Genomic DNA, 11,991 nt, shown 5'->3' on the forward strand with positions numbered 1-11,991 from the left:
CTGTGGTGTGTTCCGCTAGTGGCTGGGGAGCGTCTCCTCGGCTTCTCTTCAATAGTGCATGGGGCCAGATTAATATAATAGAGCACTGTTTCCTTCGACTCTGTACTGTCATAATACCTTAAAATACTATTAAGTTTAATATTAAAAGCGATACATTTTATAATTTTTATTTTAAAATTTGTGTTTTATAGATAAATGTACAGTAATTGTTTATTATTACTAATTCAATTTCGACTTACGTTATTTGCTGTGGAAATATATTCACAATTAACAATTAACATTCAAATATTAGAAACAAAAAACAGGTTCCACCGAGATTTGAACTCGGATCGCTGGATTCAAAGTCCAGAGTGCTAACCATTACACCATGGAACCTCGTTATGTGACAGTAATATTACTCGTCTGCTTTTTTTAAATTGTATTTTATAGTAGTCAATGTCTTTGTATAATGTGAATTAATAACTGACAGCAGTTGTAAAAACACTCACACTGTTTATTTAGGCTGAATTAATAATTAATTTATTACAGTGTAAAAGTCGAGATGGCCTAGTGGTTAGAACGCGTGCATCTTAACCGATGATTTCGGTTTCAAGCCCAGGCAAGCACCACTGAATTTTATGTGCTTAATTTGTGTTTATAATTCATTTAGTGCTCGGCGGTGAAGGAAAACATCGTGAGGAAACCTGCATGTGTCTAAGGAAATTCTGCCACATGTGTATTCCACCAACCCGCATTGGAGCAGCCTTATGGAATATGCTTCAAACCTTCTCCTCAAAGGGAGAGGAGGCCTTAGCCCAGCTGTGGGAAATTTACAGGCTGTTTAGTAACGATGTACTTATACAATAGTTGGTTCTTATAAGGACGTTTAAATGTTTAAGTTAAACGGTTGATATAAATTTAAAGCTATCATCAGTTCGCTAAGTATTTTTTAAGTTATTAAACAAGTATGCAACTGTTGACTAAATTAAATAAATATATAAATCCCAAGCGTATGCAAAATGTTATTATTGTTATTTAACTGGTGGTAGGGCTTTGTGCAACCACCCACTAGGTGGTACCCAGACGGTATTAGGTATACGACCGTCAAACAGCAATACTAATATAGTTGTGTTCCGGCACAAGGGACATAACATCTTAGTTTTCAAGGCGGCACATAGGCGATGTAAAGAATCGGTAATATTTAATTTTTATTTTACATCAGGTAGCCCATCACCCTTTTCCCGCACTATATGTTCTGAGAGACATAGCCCAAGGTGACCATACAAACTTCCCAGTAGAGACATCGTAGCAATTTACAATTAAGAGGAAAATACGAGCGACCCCGAAGGAGGCTGCCCTCGTATTGGTACCAGCTTGCATAATAATAGTCGCTATTTCCTGCATTGTGCTGCAATAAATCTATTTTTATTACAAACTAGATATAATGACTATGTATGAGATGTTCTCGACCTGTTATGTTATTTAAAGTTACTATAATGGATGTCCAAGCGATTTCAATAATTTATATAATGGCAATAGAAACAGCGTTGCTGAATTTAAATGAATTCATATAACTTGGAAAGAATATTTATTAAGTTTTCTTTGCCTTATAACTGGAAAACGAAATATTATTTTTCTTATGTTGGTATTGTGGTAATCAACAGTCATGTATGTATATAAGATCTTTCAAATTTTTGGCGCCGTTCCAAAATTGAAAATGATAAAAAGAATATCACAATATAAATAATAAGGCTCGGACTTTTCAACTTAACTCTTTAAAACATCTTTTTTTAACGTTTATTATGAATTGCTTTCTTTTATTGGTATAGGAAAGTGGGTATACCTTGTTTCGCCCTCTTGAGATATAGGGCATCAAAACATATATATATATATATATACCTATAATAAATGAATATGTAATTTAATTTGACCACTGGGTATCAATATTCCCAACCAGTGGTAGCTTTTGATTCATTTAAATTCTATGACAAACAATTAAAAATTGTAATTTATTTAATTGCTTACTTCTTCACATTGTATACAAAAATGCTACCGACTATCTCTATGCTTAGATCTTTTAAACTAAGCAACGGATTTTATTGCGGTTTTCATCAATAAGCAGAGTGATTCAAGGGAAATGATTATATTATGCAGTTGAGAAAAGCCGAGAATTTATATTTTCTAGGCGGAAAAACAAGAATTTTCCATCTCCAATCTCACTTCAGGCCATTAATTCATCCATCAAACATTGTGGTTGAATACCGGCTGTCCTCAAGTACCAATAAAAAAAAAATTAAACATACAACTGAATTGTTAACCTCGTTTTTTAAGTAGATCCTTGTAAAAAGACGCTATAAACCTATCATACGCATGACCTAACGCTGAATTAAATAGGAAATAGAGACCTAGTGTTTAGTATTCATGAGTTGATCGGGAAATGATCGGAGGGCGCTGAAACCTTGACGCTGAGGAAATTGTTGAGGTAATACGTTATGTGATAATGTTAGAGGTTTTAATTATTTTTATCGAAGCAATATTTAAACGTTGCCGGAATACAATTTCGTCTTATGACTTTGTTTACGGATGTAGTTCCGTTCGGTGCATTTTCCGATACAAATGTATAAATTTATAAAAATTTGATACGTATTTCTAGGTGGTTTTACTTGGTGTAAGTACTACCCGCTTATAAGATATTCCACCGCAAAACTATAGACAGTTTAATATACCGTGATAGTGCAGTAGATATATTGTTTTTTGAAAGGTGTTTTCAAATCTGGCAACTGACAAGCTTTAAGTAGTTCAGATGCTCAGATATTAAATTAGTGTGAAACGACACGTTTTGTTCATGCGACATAAGTATTATTACTTTGATTATTGTATACATTACCGGGAATTTGCATTCGATGTAGATTTTGTATGTAGCCCAGCAGTGGAAAATATACAGTCTGTTATGATAATTTTGTACTCATTAAATTATTTATTATTATACGATATTGATATTAAAAAAAAAAACACTTTTGAAACATTATTTAAAAAGAATAAAAATAAACGTTACCTGTACGGTATGTAGATTATCTCCAGAAGAACCCACAATAAACAATCAGTCAATTATAATAGTGTATATCATTCATAAAATTCAATGAATATTAAAAATATTTATTATATGTATGCAAAACGAAGGAATTTTCTAGCAGCAAGCGATTCGGACAACGACCACCTAGATGTCCGAAAATCCACAAAAGCGCGATTTTTAAGACATTTTCTGCCCCGCACAACCACTCTGTGGAACCAGCTTTCGCCGGCGGTTTTTCCGAACCGATACGACTTGGGAACCTTCAAGAAAAGAGCGTACTCTTTCCTGAAAGGCCGGCAACGCACCTGCAAGCCCACCGGTGTTGCAGGTGTCCATGGGCGGTGGTAGTCATTTTCCATCAGGTGAGCCTCCTGCTCGTTTGCCACCTCTAACATAAAAAAAAAAAACGAATGTACAAAATAGAATAATGATCTATGACAAAAAAAACTTTTCAAAATTCATTATAATTCACATGAAAGTAAATTTAAACGTTTAAAATTTATATATTTAGATAAACACATGTTTCTGAAACTCACGTGCGTCTACCATCTGAGACAGGTCACGTGTTTCGTTACGTTCGGGTCACGTTCATGGGCATCGAGCGAGACTTATTCGTACCATTGTCTTTATAAATACAACAAAAAGCCTGTGATGTAATGTAATTGAATATCTTATTATGTTTATTTTCATTATATAAATTGTTATTTATGTGGTGTAGTTTATAGCCTTTTTTTCTTTAAAAAGGCTAAGGTATTAAGTTACGTTGGTCATTTGTTAAAGAATTGTATTATATATATTTTTATAATTTTCGGTATAAGTATTTATTTTGTATGTGACTGTAAAATATGATTAAATGTATTTTTGTAAACGATTTTAATAATAAAAGTCCAAATTATAAGGATTCTAAATTCAAAAGCTAATTCGAATGTATTTAAAAGAATATATAATTCGTCCCATACACGTTGAAATTAAATTACAATTTCTACTTGCCGTCGGTTTCATTTGATTTCAAATTAAATAACGAGTACTTGACTGTTTTATTTAATAAAAAAAATTAAAATAGAATACAGTTTATATAAGAGAATATTAAGTTAGGGGAGGATAGAAGAAAAGAAAAGGAATACCTTTTTTGAATTGGAGCAACTTGGTGAAAAATAGTTAAAACATTTTCCTCAAACGGAGACGACCCCTTTTAATGTAGCTTAGTCATTCTTATTAACCATTGGCTTATAATAAAACTCAGCGAGTATACCATTGGTTACAAGCTATTTACCAAAAGAATGGAAATGTTCCGATTGGACAGTTCAAATACAATAATTTCGTACATCTATATGAACGATCAATATTAAATCAATCAAATAAACTGTTAAGATTTTTTAAATAAATAAACGATAGTTTTATTAATAACGATTAAGGAATGAATATGATAAATTCTAATTTGAATAAACGCCATCGCGTGTCTGACAAAAGTAAGACTTGTTTGTTTCAAAAGGTATAAGTATTAATTATGTTATACTATTATAAAAAAATAATGAATATATAAGTCAGTTTTGAAATTTATTATATATTACCTAAAACCTCATGCCTTGACACGTGAGTAGTTATTAATAATATTACACTAAGTGCGCAAATGAGACATGTAATCAATTTTATATGATATAACATGTATATCAAGCATATACTAGTATTATATTTGTATATGTGATTGATATGTAATTTCTAATAAACAACAACGCTATGTATTTCATAATAATCATGATTTATTTATATAATAATATAAATGTGATTATTCTGATTATTGTAATTATATGTTTCGCCTTGAAACATTAACATTTATAAATAGCGACGATGGAATAATTATTTTTAAGTTTTTGTATTGAATTTTTATTTTTATCTAGATTTATTAGATTGGCAACATTCTTAATTAAAATGTCATATATTCATGATAAAATATATTTAATCGGTGTTTTCCCTAATGTGTTTTATAATACTGATTTTATATTAAATTTCTATTAAAAGTAAATAATAAACATATGAGATTACATATAACTTTCATTTACATCAAGTAAACAAGTCTTACGCAGTACGTAATCTAATACTTAAAGGGGCGTGTTTCTAAAACAAATAATAATAAATATAATAAATGTATTATACACAAAAACACACACACTAACGAATATATACATATGTTATTATAATTATAAAATAATCATAGTTTCAAATCTAATTTTAAGTCAAGTTATGATTGTTATAAATATATATATAAATATTATAGTCCCGTGAATCTGTAAGCAGGTGAGACTGTTAGTACCGAGCTCGAATTGTTTTTGTTTTCTCTAGAAGCTTCCATCCCTCTTCCAAATCACGAGTGAAGTAGTCAATAGACTCGACTGTTAGAAGATTTGAGTTATCATCGCTATAGTTATTACATAGCCTGTTCTATGTTTGTTTTACTTCGTTCATAATCGACGAGTGAATGGTTAGGCTGAGTGAGCGATTTGATACGAGATGTAAACATTCTAGTTTCATTTAGAATGAACATTCATTACATAATGAAACATATTTATTACTAAGACTTATATGTTATCTGTCATCTTAATACATTTACTTAGCTTACTATCCGTTAATCTTAGCTTTCCGATCCGTAGATAAGTTAACATAAGCTAAACGAATTAAGTTTAATTATTTTATAACCCTTATAAATGTATATATCTTAACCTCACTTTCTAGAGTAAATATATTACAGTAAAAATATCATTATTCAAATTGGTACAAATACATTTGAGTACTTGAATTAATCAGCTGAGTTTTTTGCCGATTCGTCTCGACAGAATCTACTCTCCGAATCGGTGGTAGTCTTATATTAAATTCAAAACTAGCATGACGATTCAGCGTTTTCATGAGTCTATTTGAATAAATAATAATTTGATTTTGAGTGCTTATGCTTCTTGGTTATAGCATTGATATTTATCGAGCATCTTATTAATACGAAATACATATAATGAAATTGGAGTGTCTGCTTGTAATATTAAAATAAACACGGTGCATATACCAATATAACATTTTTTCAATTTTTATCCATCTGTCTGTCTGTTTGTTCCGCCTAATCTCTGGAACGGCTGGACCGATTTTGACGGGACTCTTACTGGCAGAAAGCTGATATAATAAGGAGTAACTTAGATTATTATTATTTTTTTAAATTCAAACGTACCTCTATTCTCTTGTTTAGTCTTGTTTCTATTTCGTTCGTCTTAAATTATAAATTGTTTTAATAATGATTACTTTTGTTTTATTAATGTTTTTCGTCTAACTGACCTCCCGCGACTGTCATATCTTTTTTCCAATTATCGCATAATAATCGTACTTCATGCTAATAATTTGATGCGGTAAGCTGTTTACTAGTAACGTTATAACAGTATCAATTCTCCTGTCAATGGAACAGTCCGAAGTGTAATCCTGATTCAGCTTACGTAATTACGTAACAAGCACGTGTCGGTCTCACGTGTATACTTACGTCAATGGGGGTTCAACTCTGGCAAGGTCAATGTGAAAGAAAGGGTGATTACAGACGAACTCGAATATCAAGACTATTCTCGAACGAATAGTCTTGATATTAGATTTGGAAATATTCGTTGCGGTCGTGATGTAATGTAGCTATTAACAATTTTGATTTGTATGAATTTGTTTAAGTCCTCGATCTAAATTATTCGAATGCAAAAATACAATTGTATTTTATAAAATCTTCATAGTACGAATTCAAAATATGACGTCGAATTCGATATTAAAACAGCATATACGTACGAGTATATTATAATAGTATGCTAACTTGAAGCTTGCGTCCTTTAATTTTCATATTAATTTTGTTCAATGTCACTTGTCATTAGATCTGTTTTTTTAAATTTCGCAATGCAAATTTACATTTTTAATTTTATTGGCTCAAAAATTTGTAATTACAATTTTTTTTAATTTAATGCGTGGCGAATAACAAATGACGGAGAATATGTTTACGCTTCATATTTAAAAAATAATGTTAAGATCAATTTGGATGGAATACTATTTGGACCGATTATATAGGCGTTTTTTTTATGATCCCATGTTAATATGCTAAGACAAAGAGACACACTTTTCTTCATTTATTTTTCCATCAATTTTTTTTTATAATACTACAGAACAATATAGGTTTTCGAATTTTCAAAAAATATTTTGTGAGGAATCTTCTATGAATCGGATAAAAAATTACCATACGTGTCGCCTACAAACCAGTAACAGAGCTGTCAGCTGAGTAGAGTGGTCAGCTCCAAATCTTATTCTCAAAGGGAGGAATTGGACATTTGCAGGCTTTATGTAGGCCAATATTAACTATTGAGTGAGCCAGTGTAGTTATAAGCGTAAGGTGCATTGACGGTGTGACTTATAAATGGTTTATGAGGCTTAACGGATGTCTGACCAATTTGTTCGTTTTTCTTAATAAATTAGTTTGAAAAAAAGAGTTATTTTTTTCTATATTTTTATTGTAAAATTGTGGAAAGGCTTGTATTATTACTTTACAATTTCGTTGAATCGAAATTCATAATTTCTGTATAATGTTACAAATTTTGATAGTTACTGGGTAACAGTCGTCCGTGTGTAGGATTTCTAATGTTACGCTGACATTTCCATACAATCCTTCCACTGTACATCCATCCTCAGCGGTGCTATTCTGTAAGTGCTCACTTCGTATCTCACTCGTAAAATTTGGTAAGCCGGCGTACAGTGGAGTTTCTGATTCTGTAAGAAAGAGAAATAGAGCTATTCGAGTTTCAAACTCGACGCAGACCACGAGCATGATATCAAAATGTGATATGCGTAGTTGGCTACAATTGTTATCAAATTTAAAGGATACACGTATCAAAATGGCGTATCCCCGTATATTAGTTGTTAATATTTCTCTAGTGAGATACGAAACGAATTCTTACAGAATCACATTGCTGTGCATTATTTGATGCGTGTATCCTTTAAATAGTTAAATAATAATTATTATTAAAGCTGATGTGGCCACACTTCACATTTCATAGATGGAATTTTGTACCTTACGGTGACAATCATTTTTTATTGTGTAACCTTTTAGTTTTAATACTTATTAGAGTCAATCTCGCTTATAGCTTTCTGACTTTGCACGATCGTGTTCTGCGGTACGTTTTGAGTTTGGTATTATAGAATAGCTTTACTGCTCCTGCGCAATTTCAATTATATTTGGAATTTGCAAATAAAATAAATTTTATAAGTTTTGAACGAGAAGCATTACAAGCAGTTTTCCTTATATTTTTCTAAAGTATTATTCATAATTGGATTTCACAGGATATTAGTTTTTAATTGAATAAAAAGTCATGTTTATAATTAAAATACACTTTACGTTAACGTTAGAATAAGTTCTTTATTCCAAAGTCAAAATAAGGATAGATTTAATTTAATTTTTATATTTAATATCAAGGCCGTTATTAATATATATTATTAAGCAAGAGAAGTTTATTATATTTATTTTTAAATTATATGCACAAGTTGCCGCTTTCTGTTCATTAAAATCCTAGTACATTGTGTCATACTTTTATGACTTAAACGTCTAATAAAATGGTAATGATAACAAAACTATACTTGGAATAGTTTGAATGCCATTAGCAATTTAATATTATTTATTATATATATAAATATTATTTGATCTGGTGTATAATATCCTGCAGATTTGCGAAAAATATCGTAATATCAGATTGCTTACGAAATATTTAAATAGATATATATTAATTTTAATGAAACATATAAATCATAAGTATGATAATTTTACAATAAAATGTTTTTTGGTCAATAACAATTTTAAATATATCGAAAAACTATTTGAATATAAATTTGAAAAATAATATCTACAATATAAAAGGCACAAATTAAAATGAACCATTGACAAGGAAATGATTAAGGTTGAGGAATAAAATTTGTTTCAAGTAATAAGCTGTTCTAAGAGAGACCACACATGCATGATAGATCCTGCGGTTCCTTGCCATTTAAAATTATAGGATTTTTCTGGTGGAAACTGGTTTTCAAGCATGTGCCGTTGTTATTCGGTGCCTGAGTTCACTTATTGTGTCAAAGTTAGGCTAGTAAAGGCTAGTCTCCGTAGAGAATACCCAACAAAGCAGGGAGGACATCATAATTTACATACATATATTATCAGCCTGTAAATTTCCCACTGCTGGGCTAAGGCCTCCTCCCCCTTTGAGGAGAAGATTTGCGGGTTACACATGTGGCAGAATTTCGTTGAAATTAGACACATGCAGATTACCTCACGATGTTTTCCTTCTCCGCCGAGCCCGAGATGAATTATAAACACATATTAAGCACATGCAAATTCAGTGGTGCTTTGTCAAACCCAGGGGTTTGAACCCGTAATCAACGGTTTAGATGCAAGCGTTTTAACCACTTTGCCATCTCGGCCCAACATCATAATTTGTGCTTCATTATTAAATTCTACACATCACCTAATTTACCAAAACATAAATTTAAAATTTAATATATGATACAAAAAAAAATTATAATATTTAATACAAAAAAAAAATTTGCACATGAAAACAACACACGAGCTAGTAAAATTTAATATTACTGACGCAAGACACGTGCCGATATCAGTTTTACATAACAATAACGCGTTTTGTGTTACTTATATGTGTATATTTATGTTTACTGTTATTTGTATGAAAGGTACTGTGATGACACGGGGTTGTGCTTTGGATATTGTATTGTAATGTAGGTAGACGAGCGGTTGGGCCACCTGACGGCAAGTGGTCACCACTAGCCATAGACATTTTAGCCATAAGAATAAACGTTTCTTACATTGCAAACTTGTAACAATTGTTACCTGTAATTATATTGGCTCACTCAGTGGCGTGGCTAGGTGGGCAAGGGCCCCGATGCATAGGAAAATAATCGGGCTCTCATCCCCTCTTTCCACCCCCTCTTTAACTTATATTATAATTTAAAAAAAACTTGTGAGCTGGGTCGTGGTTTTCTTGATTTAGGAGTTGGCGAGTGAACTGACCCGCTCTTTTCAAAGCTTGGGTTAGAGGGCCACCTGAGCTCCGAGGCCCTGGTGCACTGCACCACCTGGCCTTACGATAGCTACGACTGGGCTCACTCACACTTCCAAATGTAACACAACGATAGAAAGCATTACTGTTTGGCGATAGATACAATCATGACAGAGTTACTGGCACATTTATAATATAAGTATAGATTATTAATTTATCAACAATATTGCACACTAACACAATAAATCATCACAGCACAGGATAATCAGCAGGTTACAGCCAAAACGACCGTGTCGCTCTATCGATAATGTCTCTGTAGCCCATTCCAGTCGAAGAAGGCATGAAGATAAACGAACCTAACATTAACGTATGCTATGCGATTCGCTAATAGCTCAGATATGTTATGCACTACTAACAGTACTTGATTAATATATCCTTATTTCTGGCACAGTTAAATGCTTCTGTCTACTTTAAGTTTACATCCGAAGTTCCGATATCAACTTCGTTGACGTTCAATACGCCATTTTTATTTTTCATATCGCATTTTATCAAGTTCTCGACCAATTATATCGTATCCATTAGATGTCAAAGGTTTTTTATTTGGACTACATGTATCTATCTAAACCTCCCCTTTATCGGATTTCAATATTAAAACAATCTTTATTCAAGTAGGTTCATAGTTGCACTTTTGAATTGTAATGTTAGAATTTGGAATTAAATGTAAAGTTATCACCGGTTCTGGATGTAGATTCTACTGTTCATCATGTCATCCTCCTGCACTTATCCTTATTTTACTTGGTGTCGGCGCAGCATTTCCACCTAGATGTCCGAAAATCCACAACAGCGCGATTTTTAAGACATTTTGTGCCTCGCACAACCACTCTGTGGAACGAGCTTTCGCCGGCGGTTTTTCCGAACCGATACGACTTGGGAACCTTCAAGAAAACAGCGTACTCCTTCCTTAAAGGCCGCCCATGAACATCTGCAACACCCCGGTGTTATAGTCACTTTCCATGAGGTGACCCTCCTGCTCGTTTGCCACCTATGACATAAAAAAAGTATGTCTTCTTCTTCCATACTTCTCTGTCGGACGTCATCTCACAAGTAACATTCTTTCTAACCATAATTATCGTCTTTCACACAATTCATCCATCGTTTCTTTGGTCGTCCCCTTCCTCTATATCCATCCACACCCGTGCTCAAGACCTTCCTATCAATTTAGATAGGGGAGATAATTAAATTAATTAATTAATCCTGGATGAAAACCAACGAACTACTAACTCCACGCTTTTTTATCATCTATCATTCAATAATAAGTTTTATTTATTAATGTTCTTTTAATATGAGATTTAAATTTATTAATACGCCACGTTAACAATAGCCGTTGGATCTTCCATTAGAAATGAATGCTGTGCAAGAAGGATGAAGGTATCGATGTTGCGAAGTCGGAAACTGGTTGACAACTTTTGTGTAAGAAACTTAACTAGGAATTGAAGAAATCAGGTGTTCGTTGTGGGATAAAAACTGGTGGACGTATAACTTACAACAACTTTTATTAAATAACGTCAAAAGTATAATTTTTGTATATGTAAGCGGCGGGCTGTTACCAGATGGTAAATAGTCGCCTTACGCATAGAACGCGCCACCAAACTCTTGTGGACACCAAATCTTATGAGCTAAGATATTTTTTCCCTTGTGCCTGTTACACTGGCTCACTCGCCCTTCAAACTGGAACACTACAATAAGTATTGCTATTTGGTGATAGAATACCATTCTTATATTTTAATATATCAACATATACTATATTGCATTAAAAGTTTGAACTCGTCAGAATTATTTAAAATTATCTCAATTTTAGGCCTCTTGTCTTGGGGCTGTTGCCTCTTA

The 11,991-nt window shown here is 32.4% G+C and overlaps 1 non-coding gene across 1 annotated transcript; it reads right to left on the minus strand.

The window, feature by feature from the left end:
* Positions 1–303: 303 nt before the first annotated feature.
* Positions 304–375, minus strand: Trnaq-uug (transfer RNA glutamine (anticodon UUG)). Its single transcript has one exon. It is a non-coding gene; the product is annotated as a tRNA-Gln (tRNA).
* Positions 376–11,991: the final 11,616 nt, after the last annotated feature.

Source organism: Vanessa tameamea, chromosome 26, assembly GCF_037043105.1.
Source record: "Vanessa tameamea isolate UH-Manoa-2023 chromosome 26, ilVanTame1 primary haplotype, whole genome shotgun sequence".
Taxonomy (NCBI): domain Eukaryota; kingdom Metazoa; phylum Arthropoda; class Insecta; order Lepidoptera; family Nymphalidae; genus Vanessa; species Vanessa tameamea.